At 44.6% G+C, this 8,450-nt stretch overlaps 1 non-coding gene across 1 annotated transcript; it reads left to right on the top strand.

Annotated features, from left to right (window-relative positions):
- The first annotated feature begins 4,163 nt into the window (after positions 1 to 4,163).
- trnap-agg (transfer RNA proline (anticodon AGG)) lies at positions 4,164 to 4,253 on the top strand. Its single transcript is given in 2 exon segments — positions 4,164 to 4,199; positions 4,218 to 4,253. It is a non-coding gene; the product is annotated as a tRNA-Pro (tRNA).
- The last annotated feature ends 4,197 nt before the right edge of the window (positions 4,254 to 8,450 follow it).

Below are 8,450 nucleotides of genomic sequence, written 5' to 3' on the forward strand. Positions count from 1 at the left end.
TGAGGAGAGATTGCAAAGCCTAGTCTTGTAATGCCTTGAAATTGGAAGATTAAGCGGTGATCTGCCTGAAATGTTTATGATGACTCAATGATTTGACAGGGTAGGTAAGTAGAGGCTATGACGTCTGTTGGGGGGGAAGCCAGGCCAAAAGTACACAACATTAAAATTAGAACGATAGAGATAGATTGAGCTAAAATACAGGCCAGTCTTGAGTTCAATAAATGGCAGGGCAGGCATGGGGGAAGAATAGTTTACTTCTGTTCCTCTCTTTCAATTTTCATAATCGTGGACTGAACACGTTTTCAAATTACCACCCAGTCTGTACACATTGCCTGTTAAAGTTAGTTATTCCACACCCTTTTCAGAAAGTAAAAGTTAATCTGGAGGGAACTGAAACGAGGCGCCACTCCTCAGCGTTCTGTGATGAACCCAAAAAGGAACAAGTTAAAATTTACCTTTCGAAATGGAGATCGAGCCCTCGGAGACTGAGAACTACAGTTCCCTGGGGGTCGCAGCGGCTGTTTCAGAAATGGTCGCACATGCGCAGTGTGTTCTCTTTGCGACCTTGTTGGCACTGCGCATGTGCTGGTCGGAAAATGATTGCACATGCGCATTTGGCGCATTTTCTGGGCTTCAGGCCGGGACACGGCCTTGCACACATGCGCATTTAGTTTCCTTTTTTTCAAGTTGAAAGTTACCTCTGCGCCTGCGCAGAAGTGAAAGAAGGTCCTTAAGGAAAACAGCGTGAAAAGGGGCGCAGGTGACTGAGAAGAGAGCTCCATTCTGAAAAAAGTCCCAGAAAACGCTGGACACAGGAGAGGTACATGGAGCAGGTCCCAAAACAAAAGGAGCAGTCCCAAACCAGGGACTGGTACAGAAAGAGGTCTCAGTAAGTTGAAGGATAAGGACAGGAATCAGAAACAGATCCTGTTCAGTGAAGACTGAGGAGTAGAGTCAGAGCCGCGCGGAGCAGACTTAGAACGAGATGGGCTTGCAAGAAGCCAGAAAATCTGCTTAGACAGCCAAAGGTTGGCCCTTATTATGGACCTTTGGAGCAATGTTGTTCAGTTTGGCGCGGCCTAATACCGGATAGTGTCCGTGTGGAAGGTGAAATTTGAATGTGCGGATAGATCCAGGAGAAAAGAACCTTGGCAAGAGAGGCCGAAACCCTGGAGGTGGATCCTTCTTGAAGGCATCTGAGAGAAAGCGTCCTTTGGGAAAGAATACCAAAGCGAGATCTTCGAATGTGAAGATTGGAAACCCTTGTGAGAAAGACAGAGTTTCATTGAGACCAGTTGCCTCACAGTGCGATGAACAACTGGGGGATTAATGAGAAATCCCTTGAAACTTGGTTTTGGAGTGTGGTATGTCCGACTGCAGCTCACCCATTCAGCTACATGGACTGTACACTTGCCGCGAACGTTAGAATATAAGATATTTTTTGTAGTTTCTGTTATCTTTATGAATTTGTGTATATCAGTAAAGGTATAGTTTGTGTGAAGGAGCAGTGTAATGTACTTCGCCTTTCCTTGCTTAATAACTGTTTTATTATTGTGTTAAAATTTCATCAGCAGACTCCTGTGATTCTGTTCAATAACCATCCTTCACGTTTCTAAGCAAAAACCGAATCCGATATATTAAGCAAGGTTCCACCCTGGATCTGACTTACCCAGCAGTAACATCAGCTGGGATTGTAATGTTTGTTGTTTTAAGAGTAAAAAGACCCAACCTGTCACTCCTTCCATCTCTGTCCACCACGAATTTATTTATTTCTTAATTATTCTTCTTTGCAGGAGATGTGGGCGTCGCCTGCAGGGCCAGCATTTTTTGCTCTTCCCTATTTGCCCTTGAACTGTGTGGCTTCCTCGGCTAATTCAGAGAGCAGTTAAGGGAATAATATTGCTGTGGGTGGGGAGTTACATGCGGGCCAGACACCGACAGGGCGGCAGACCTCTGTATCTCAAGCGCTTTGATGAAATAGATTTGTTTTGAGAACAATTGACTATAGTTTTATTGTCGCCATTACTAAGATGAGATCACAATTACATATTTATTACCTAATTGAGTTTGAATTACATCAGCTGCTATCACGGGATTTAAACCCGTGTCCACGGAGATTAGAAACAAATATAAAAATAGCTGGAAAAACTCAGCAGGTCTGACAGCATCTGCGGAGAGGAACACAATTAACGCTTCGAGTCCGAATGACTCTTCATCAGAACTAAATAGATATAGAAATGTGGTGAAATATAAGCTGGTTGACGGGGGGGGGGGGGGGGGGGGGAACAGGTGGAGCTGGATAGAGGGCCACTGAAAGGTGGAGGCAAAGAAGAGATTGCCAAAGATGTCATAGGCAAAAGGGCGAAGGGGTGTTAACGGTGCAGATATTATTTAAGGAGTGTGGTAATAGTGACATTAAGGGTAGAAAGCAGGACAAACAAGTGGCAGATAGCCCTAGTGGGGCGGGGTGGGGCGAAGGTATCGAAATGGGCTAAAGGGTGGAGATAAAACGATAGATCGAAATAAATTTAAAAATAGGTGGGAAAAGAAAAATATTTTTTAAAATATTAATTTGGAAAAAGGGGGATCGGAAAGGGGGTGGGAATGGAGGAGAGAGTTCATGATCTGAAGTTTTTGAATTCAACATTAAGTCTGGAAGGCTGTAGAGTGCCTGATCGGAAGATGAGGTGCTGTTCCTCCAGTTTGCGTTGAGCTTCACTGGAATATTACAGCGGGCCAAGGACGGACATGCGGGCTTGAGAGCAGGGTGGTGTGCTGAAATGGCAAGCGACAGGGAGGTCTGGGTCATGCTTGCGGACAGACCGAAGGTTTCAGATTTCCAGCATCCGCACTATTTTGCATTTGTCCACGGAGATTAGTCTGGGCTTCAAGTTGAGGAACACAGTGACATTGTCGTCCATCTCTATGGCACACCAAAGCAGTTCGTTTAGCTTATATTTGAGCCGCTTCACGGAGAGATTGGAATTTCTTCCAAAGCATTTTATTAATCCCATGAAATGGGTTGAGGCAAAGCGTTTTGTTCCAGTTGGAAACACCAAAAATTGATCGAGATCCAACAGATATTGTGGATTTGTTAAAAATTGAACAAAATACAAAGATTGTACAAATTAACAAGACACTGCGTTCTGAGAAAGAGCTCTGAAATGTTTGGGAAAAGATGCAGAATCTTCAGCTAACGAGTAAGACCACGGTTTTCAGAAAGTTCCAATCGATTTCCGTATAAAGCGACCGCGGGAGAACTCGAAACTGCAATCTTCTGATTGCATTACGCACAACAACGTCAAACGCCTTACCCATTAGGCCACGCGGTCATTACACGGCCTAATACAACCGATACCGGTCCCATGTGAATAAGTATGTGGTTGTATTTATTCCATAAATTCCAGAAATTAATCCACGAAACATTTAAACCACTTCTTGAAGAAAGTCCTTCTTTCCATTTAACGAGTAATTTGATCGAATTTTCCGTTATGTTAATGCTATAGCATCAGAGAGCGAAACTATTTCCGATGGCTGGGAATCCAGGAATCGTGCACTAAAATGAAAGCAAAACGCTGCAGGTGCTGGAAACTTGAAATCAAAACTTCTGCAAAAGCTCAGCAGGCCAGGCAGCATCTGTGGAGAGAGAAACGTTTCGGCTCCGTTTGACACTTCTTCAGAGCTGAAGAGAGGTAGAAATGTGATGGATTTTATACCGTGGAAGAGAGCGGGTGGAGCAATGGAGCAAAACAGAAGGTCAGGGATAGTAGGGACCTCAGCAGAGACTTGACAAGGATATCATGGTCACAAGACAAGGGGAGTGTTAATGGTAGTGTTAAAGACTATAGTAAATGCTAATATGGGGCATAAAGGTAAGATTACAGAACGTGTTAACAGCAGAACAAGGGTCAGCGCTCTCCAAAGGCAAATATGAGAACAAGTAACAGATGACCATGTAGAGGGAGGGGGTTAGGGGGTCCAGTGTTGATCAAAAGTAATCGATGTGAAACGTGAACATCGGTTTCACTGTTCGTGCTACTGCCTGAGATGCGGAGTAATTGCCAAAATGTCTGATTTCCCAATCACGATGTCCAAAGTTGTTTGGTCGACTGGAGGTGGCATTGAAACGATTCCTTAGTTGCACCAGATCTACGTTACCGCCTGGCTCGTTGGTCTAGGGGTATGATTCTCGCTTAGGGATCTTCACTGTGTGAACTTGCGAGAGGTCCCGGGTTCAAATCCCGGACGAGCCCTGCTTTTTTCAAATTCTAATTGCGGAAATCAGGGCGAGATTGAAACACCCTGGAAGTTCATTGCAGAGAATACTTCACTTCACCGGACGTGAAGAAAATGAACGCAAAGCCTCCTCGTGTCATGGGACTCAGGAATTCATCCCACTGCACCAAATGCAGCAACTCCCACCTTGTGGATTCAGGTGGGATGCCCAATGCAGTCACTTGCAATTTTGCCTGAACGAACACACAGAATGGCATAATTTGATTTTTTTTTTCGATATTTGAGCTGTCTTCTAGTATTTGCACTGAACAGAAAGTGAGCGTTTTAGCAATCCGGTTCAAGGGGAATTAACAATCAGGATATCTGGGCACAACTAAAATTGTGGAGCAGCAAAGTGTTTCACTCCCCGCATTACAGCCGGAGCTGAGCTGGAATTGTTCATTGCTGTCTTTTCACTATAGCAATGTAAAAGGGTGACTGAAGCACTTTGATGGCAATCAACATCTATATTCATTGAAGCGGGTCATCTCCGCTGGCTCTTTGGTCTGGGAGTGCGATCCTTAATTAGGGATTTTTGTTGAATTGGTTTGCGAGAAGTGAAGGGTTCAACCCCCAGCCAAACATCATTGTTTGTGGCTTTTGGTCCAAGATGTGGGCTGCGTAAGGAAAACAATGAAGAGCTGTGCTCTGGAAGGTGGGATTCACTGAAATCGGGAGCAGGTTTGAGAATCCGGGTCGTTATTGCTTAGAATTTATCCACGCTGCACATGTGGGGAAAATAAACACAGGCCTTATAAATGTTTGCCTATGTAATCTGACTCTGAAATTATCCCAAAACAGCAATTCAGGCAACCCCATGCTTGTGGGTTCAGGTTGCTGGCTGATGAATTCTGTTGTAATATTATCTGAAAGAACTGACAGAGATGGTAACCCCTCAGCTTGGTTTTGATTTGACCGCATTTACACTGTATTCCAGGAGTTTCACTGAGGAGAAAATGGGCCTTTATGTGGTTCCGCAATCTCGTTCAGAGGGAATTAACAACCAACATGTAGCTGTAAGTAAGCATTTCCTTGTAGACATTAACGTGATCCATCCCGCGCTCATATTCACATTTGAAAATGAACAGTGTAACCAGCTCCCTTTCCTCGATGTGCTATTTGAGAAATCCGCTAAATGAGTTCTCTGCTACTGTCAACTTCAAGCCGACCATCACTGTTCAGATTAGCGTGGGTAGAAAATTGGCAGCTGGCAGAAAAAAGGGAGTAGACCTAAATGGGTCATTTTTTTCTGTTTGGCAGGATGTGACGAATGGGGTCGCGCAGGGGTTTGTGCTGGGGTCTCAACTTTTTACACTTTATTTCAATGACTTAGATGAGGGTAGGCAAAGCATAGTAGTTAAAATTGCAGAAGAAACAAACATAGCTAAGTTGCGAAGAGGACATAAGAAGATTGTAGACGGATATAGATAGGTTGAATGAATGGGCAAACATTTGGCAGATGGTGAAGTTTTTCGGTTTGGCTCAAAGATTAAAAAAAGCAGAGTATTATTTAATGGGGTACGCCTGCAGAATTCCGAGGTGCTGAAGGATCTAGGTGCTCTAGCTCTCGATTCACAGAAAGTTAGTGCAGGTACAGCAAATAATTGAGAAACTCGTGGAATGCTACCCTTTGTTACGAGAGGAATTGAACATAAAAGTAACAATGTTATGCTTCAGTTATAAATGGTATTGATGAGAGCATATCTCGAACACTGTGTGCAGTTTTGGTCTTATTTAAGGAAGCAGGTAAATGGGTTGGAGGGGGTACAGAGGAGGTTGACTGGATTAATAACTGCAATGAGCGGGCTGCCTTATGAGGAAATGTTGTACAGACTGGGCTTGTTTCCACTGGAGTTAAGGAGATTGAGGGGTGACTTTGTTGAAGCATATAAGATCCTGGATGGTCTTGACAAGGTGGACGTGGAAATGACATTCACTCTTGTGGGTGAGTCCAGAACTAGGAGGCACTGTTTTAAAATTAGGGCTCGCCATTTTAGGACAGAGATAAGGAGAATTTGTTTTCTCTAAGACGGTTGTGTGACTTTGGAATTCCCTCTCTCAGAAAGCGGTAGAGGCGAGATCACTGAAAATTTTTAAGGCAAAGGTACAAATTTTCATGTTAGGTAAGAGAATTAAAGGTTGTCGGAGGTAGATGGGAATGTGAAAATCGAAACACAAGCAGAACAGACATGATCTTATTGAATGACGGAGCAGGCTTGAGGGGCTGAATGGTCGACTTCTGCTCCTATTTCGTAAGCTCACATGTTGATATGTTAGACCAATCAGAGTTGACTTGCCTTTTTTTGGAATTAAAACAAAAGCTTTGGATTAACTGTTTCTTGGTGCATTGTCCATGGCAACGCCTTAACCAGTCAGATTCCACATGCCAGCCAATCAGCATCCTGTTTATCACGTAGTTTTCAATGTTGTTCCCTTTGAAATTTGGCGTTCGTGTGTCTGTCCTGATAAGTGCAAGATAAAAAACTTCGACAGCATGTCTCTTTTTTTTTATCAGAAACACTCAAGTTCTGTGCCACCAAGTGGCAATTTCCCTAAAACTGGGTCCTGTGGTTACTGACCCTTCTGTCACAGGGTTAAAAAAAAACGTTCTCCTTATTTAGTCTATCAAAATCATTCATCATTTTGTGCAACTCATCACTGTTTTGTCGACAGAGGCGACATCAGGAAAATGCAGGGGACACTTTAAGATTGAAGCAGAATGTGGGTTTATCCACATTCAGGCTATTTCAACACCGTGCAGTCGTAAACCCGACCAAGGAGCTTTACAGGAGAGGTAACAAGCAGCATTTGATACCAAACCATGTATTGGGCCAGGTGGCCAAACACTTCATCAAAGAGGTAGATTTTAAAGAGATCGTTAAAGGAGAAAGGAGAGCTGGGAGGTTTAGGGAAGGAATTGAAGAGCTGATGGTTCCGACAGCTGAAGGCACGGCCTCCAATGGTGGAACAAGGAAAAGCGCGAATCATCAAGAGACCGGAATTAGATTCAGACCGAGTAAGGGGATTGTCTGGAAATGGACGCGAAACTCCAGCCTGACAAGTGAGGAATCTACCCCCGACCCTCCAATATTCTCACTGCCGCTCGCCCCATGTGTCCAGTTGGAAAACATTCTGAAGCAGCATGTAATCTGACAGGGAACCCGGGATAAGCCTCCACTGTCTGATCGAAAACTGCAACAGGAGCTGCTCATTACAACTGTGAGAGCCGCGTGGTGACGGTGTAGGTCTTGACATCCAGTGGTGTAGGTTCACATCGGCCTCATCATGTTATTGTTTAAAGGTGTCTCCCAGAAACAGTCTGGAGAGATGACAGGGCAGTTCTGAGAGGCAGTGTCATGCTGCATGTCACAATTACCAACTGGCTGCTTATGGACAGGTTGGAGTCTGCCTGAGGGCTGAGCAAACTGACTGCGTTCGAGCAATTCTCAATGTGTTTTGGAGAAGTTGCCCTGAGAATTTGATGATTCTGCTCAGTGGTTCGGAGGGAAAGCGAACAGGGACTTGAGTCACCATCACCAACAGGCATTAACGAACCAGTTTCTCATTTAAACCACAGTCATGGAGTTATAGAGTTCTACAGCACGGAAAGAGGCCCTTCGGCCCATCGTACCGGCGTCGGTCATCAATCCCCTTTCTACTGCAATCCCATTCTCCAGCACTTGCCCTTTCTCCGGTATATCGATGACTGCTTCAGTGCCGCTTCATGCTCTCGTCTGGATCTGGAGAAATTTTTTTAATTTTGCTTCCAATTTCCACCCCTCCATCATTTTCATCGTCCACCACTGACACTTTCCTTCCCTTTCTTGACCACTCAGTTTCAATTTCTGGTGAAAGACTGTCCACCAATATTCATTACCAGGCTACCGACTCCTATAGCTACCTCGAATACAACTCCTCACACCCCGATACCTGCAAGGACTCCATCCCATTCTCTCAGTTCCTTTGCCTCCGTCACATCAGTTCTGATGATGCCATTTTCAAAAACAATTCCTCTAACATGTTTTCCTTCTTCATTAACCGAGGTTTTCCACCCACGGTGTTGACAGGGTCCTCAACCCTATCCGGCCCATCTCCTACACATCCACCCTCGCACATTCCTCTCCCTCCCAGAACCATGATAGGGTCCCCCTTGCCCTCACTTATCACCCCACCAG

This window comes from Cetorhinus maximus, chromosome 31, assembly GCF_964194155.1.
Source record: "Cetorhinus maximus chromosome 31, sCetMax3.hap1.1, whole genome shotgun sequence".
Lineage (NCBI taxonomy): Eukaryota > Metazoa > Chordata > Chondrichthyes > Lamniformes > Cetorhinidae > Cetorhinus > Cetorhinus maximus.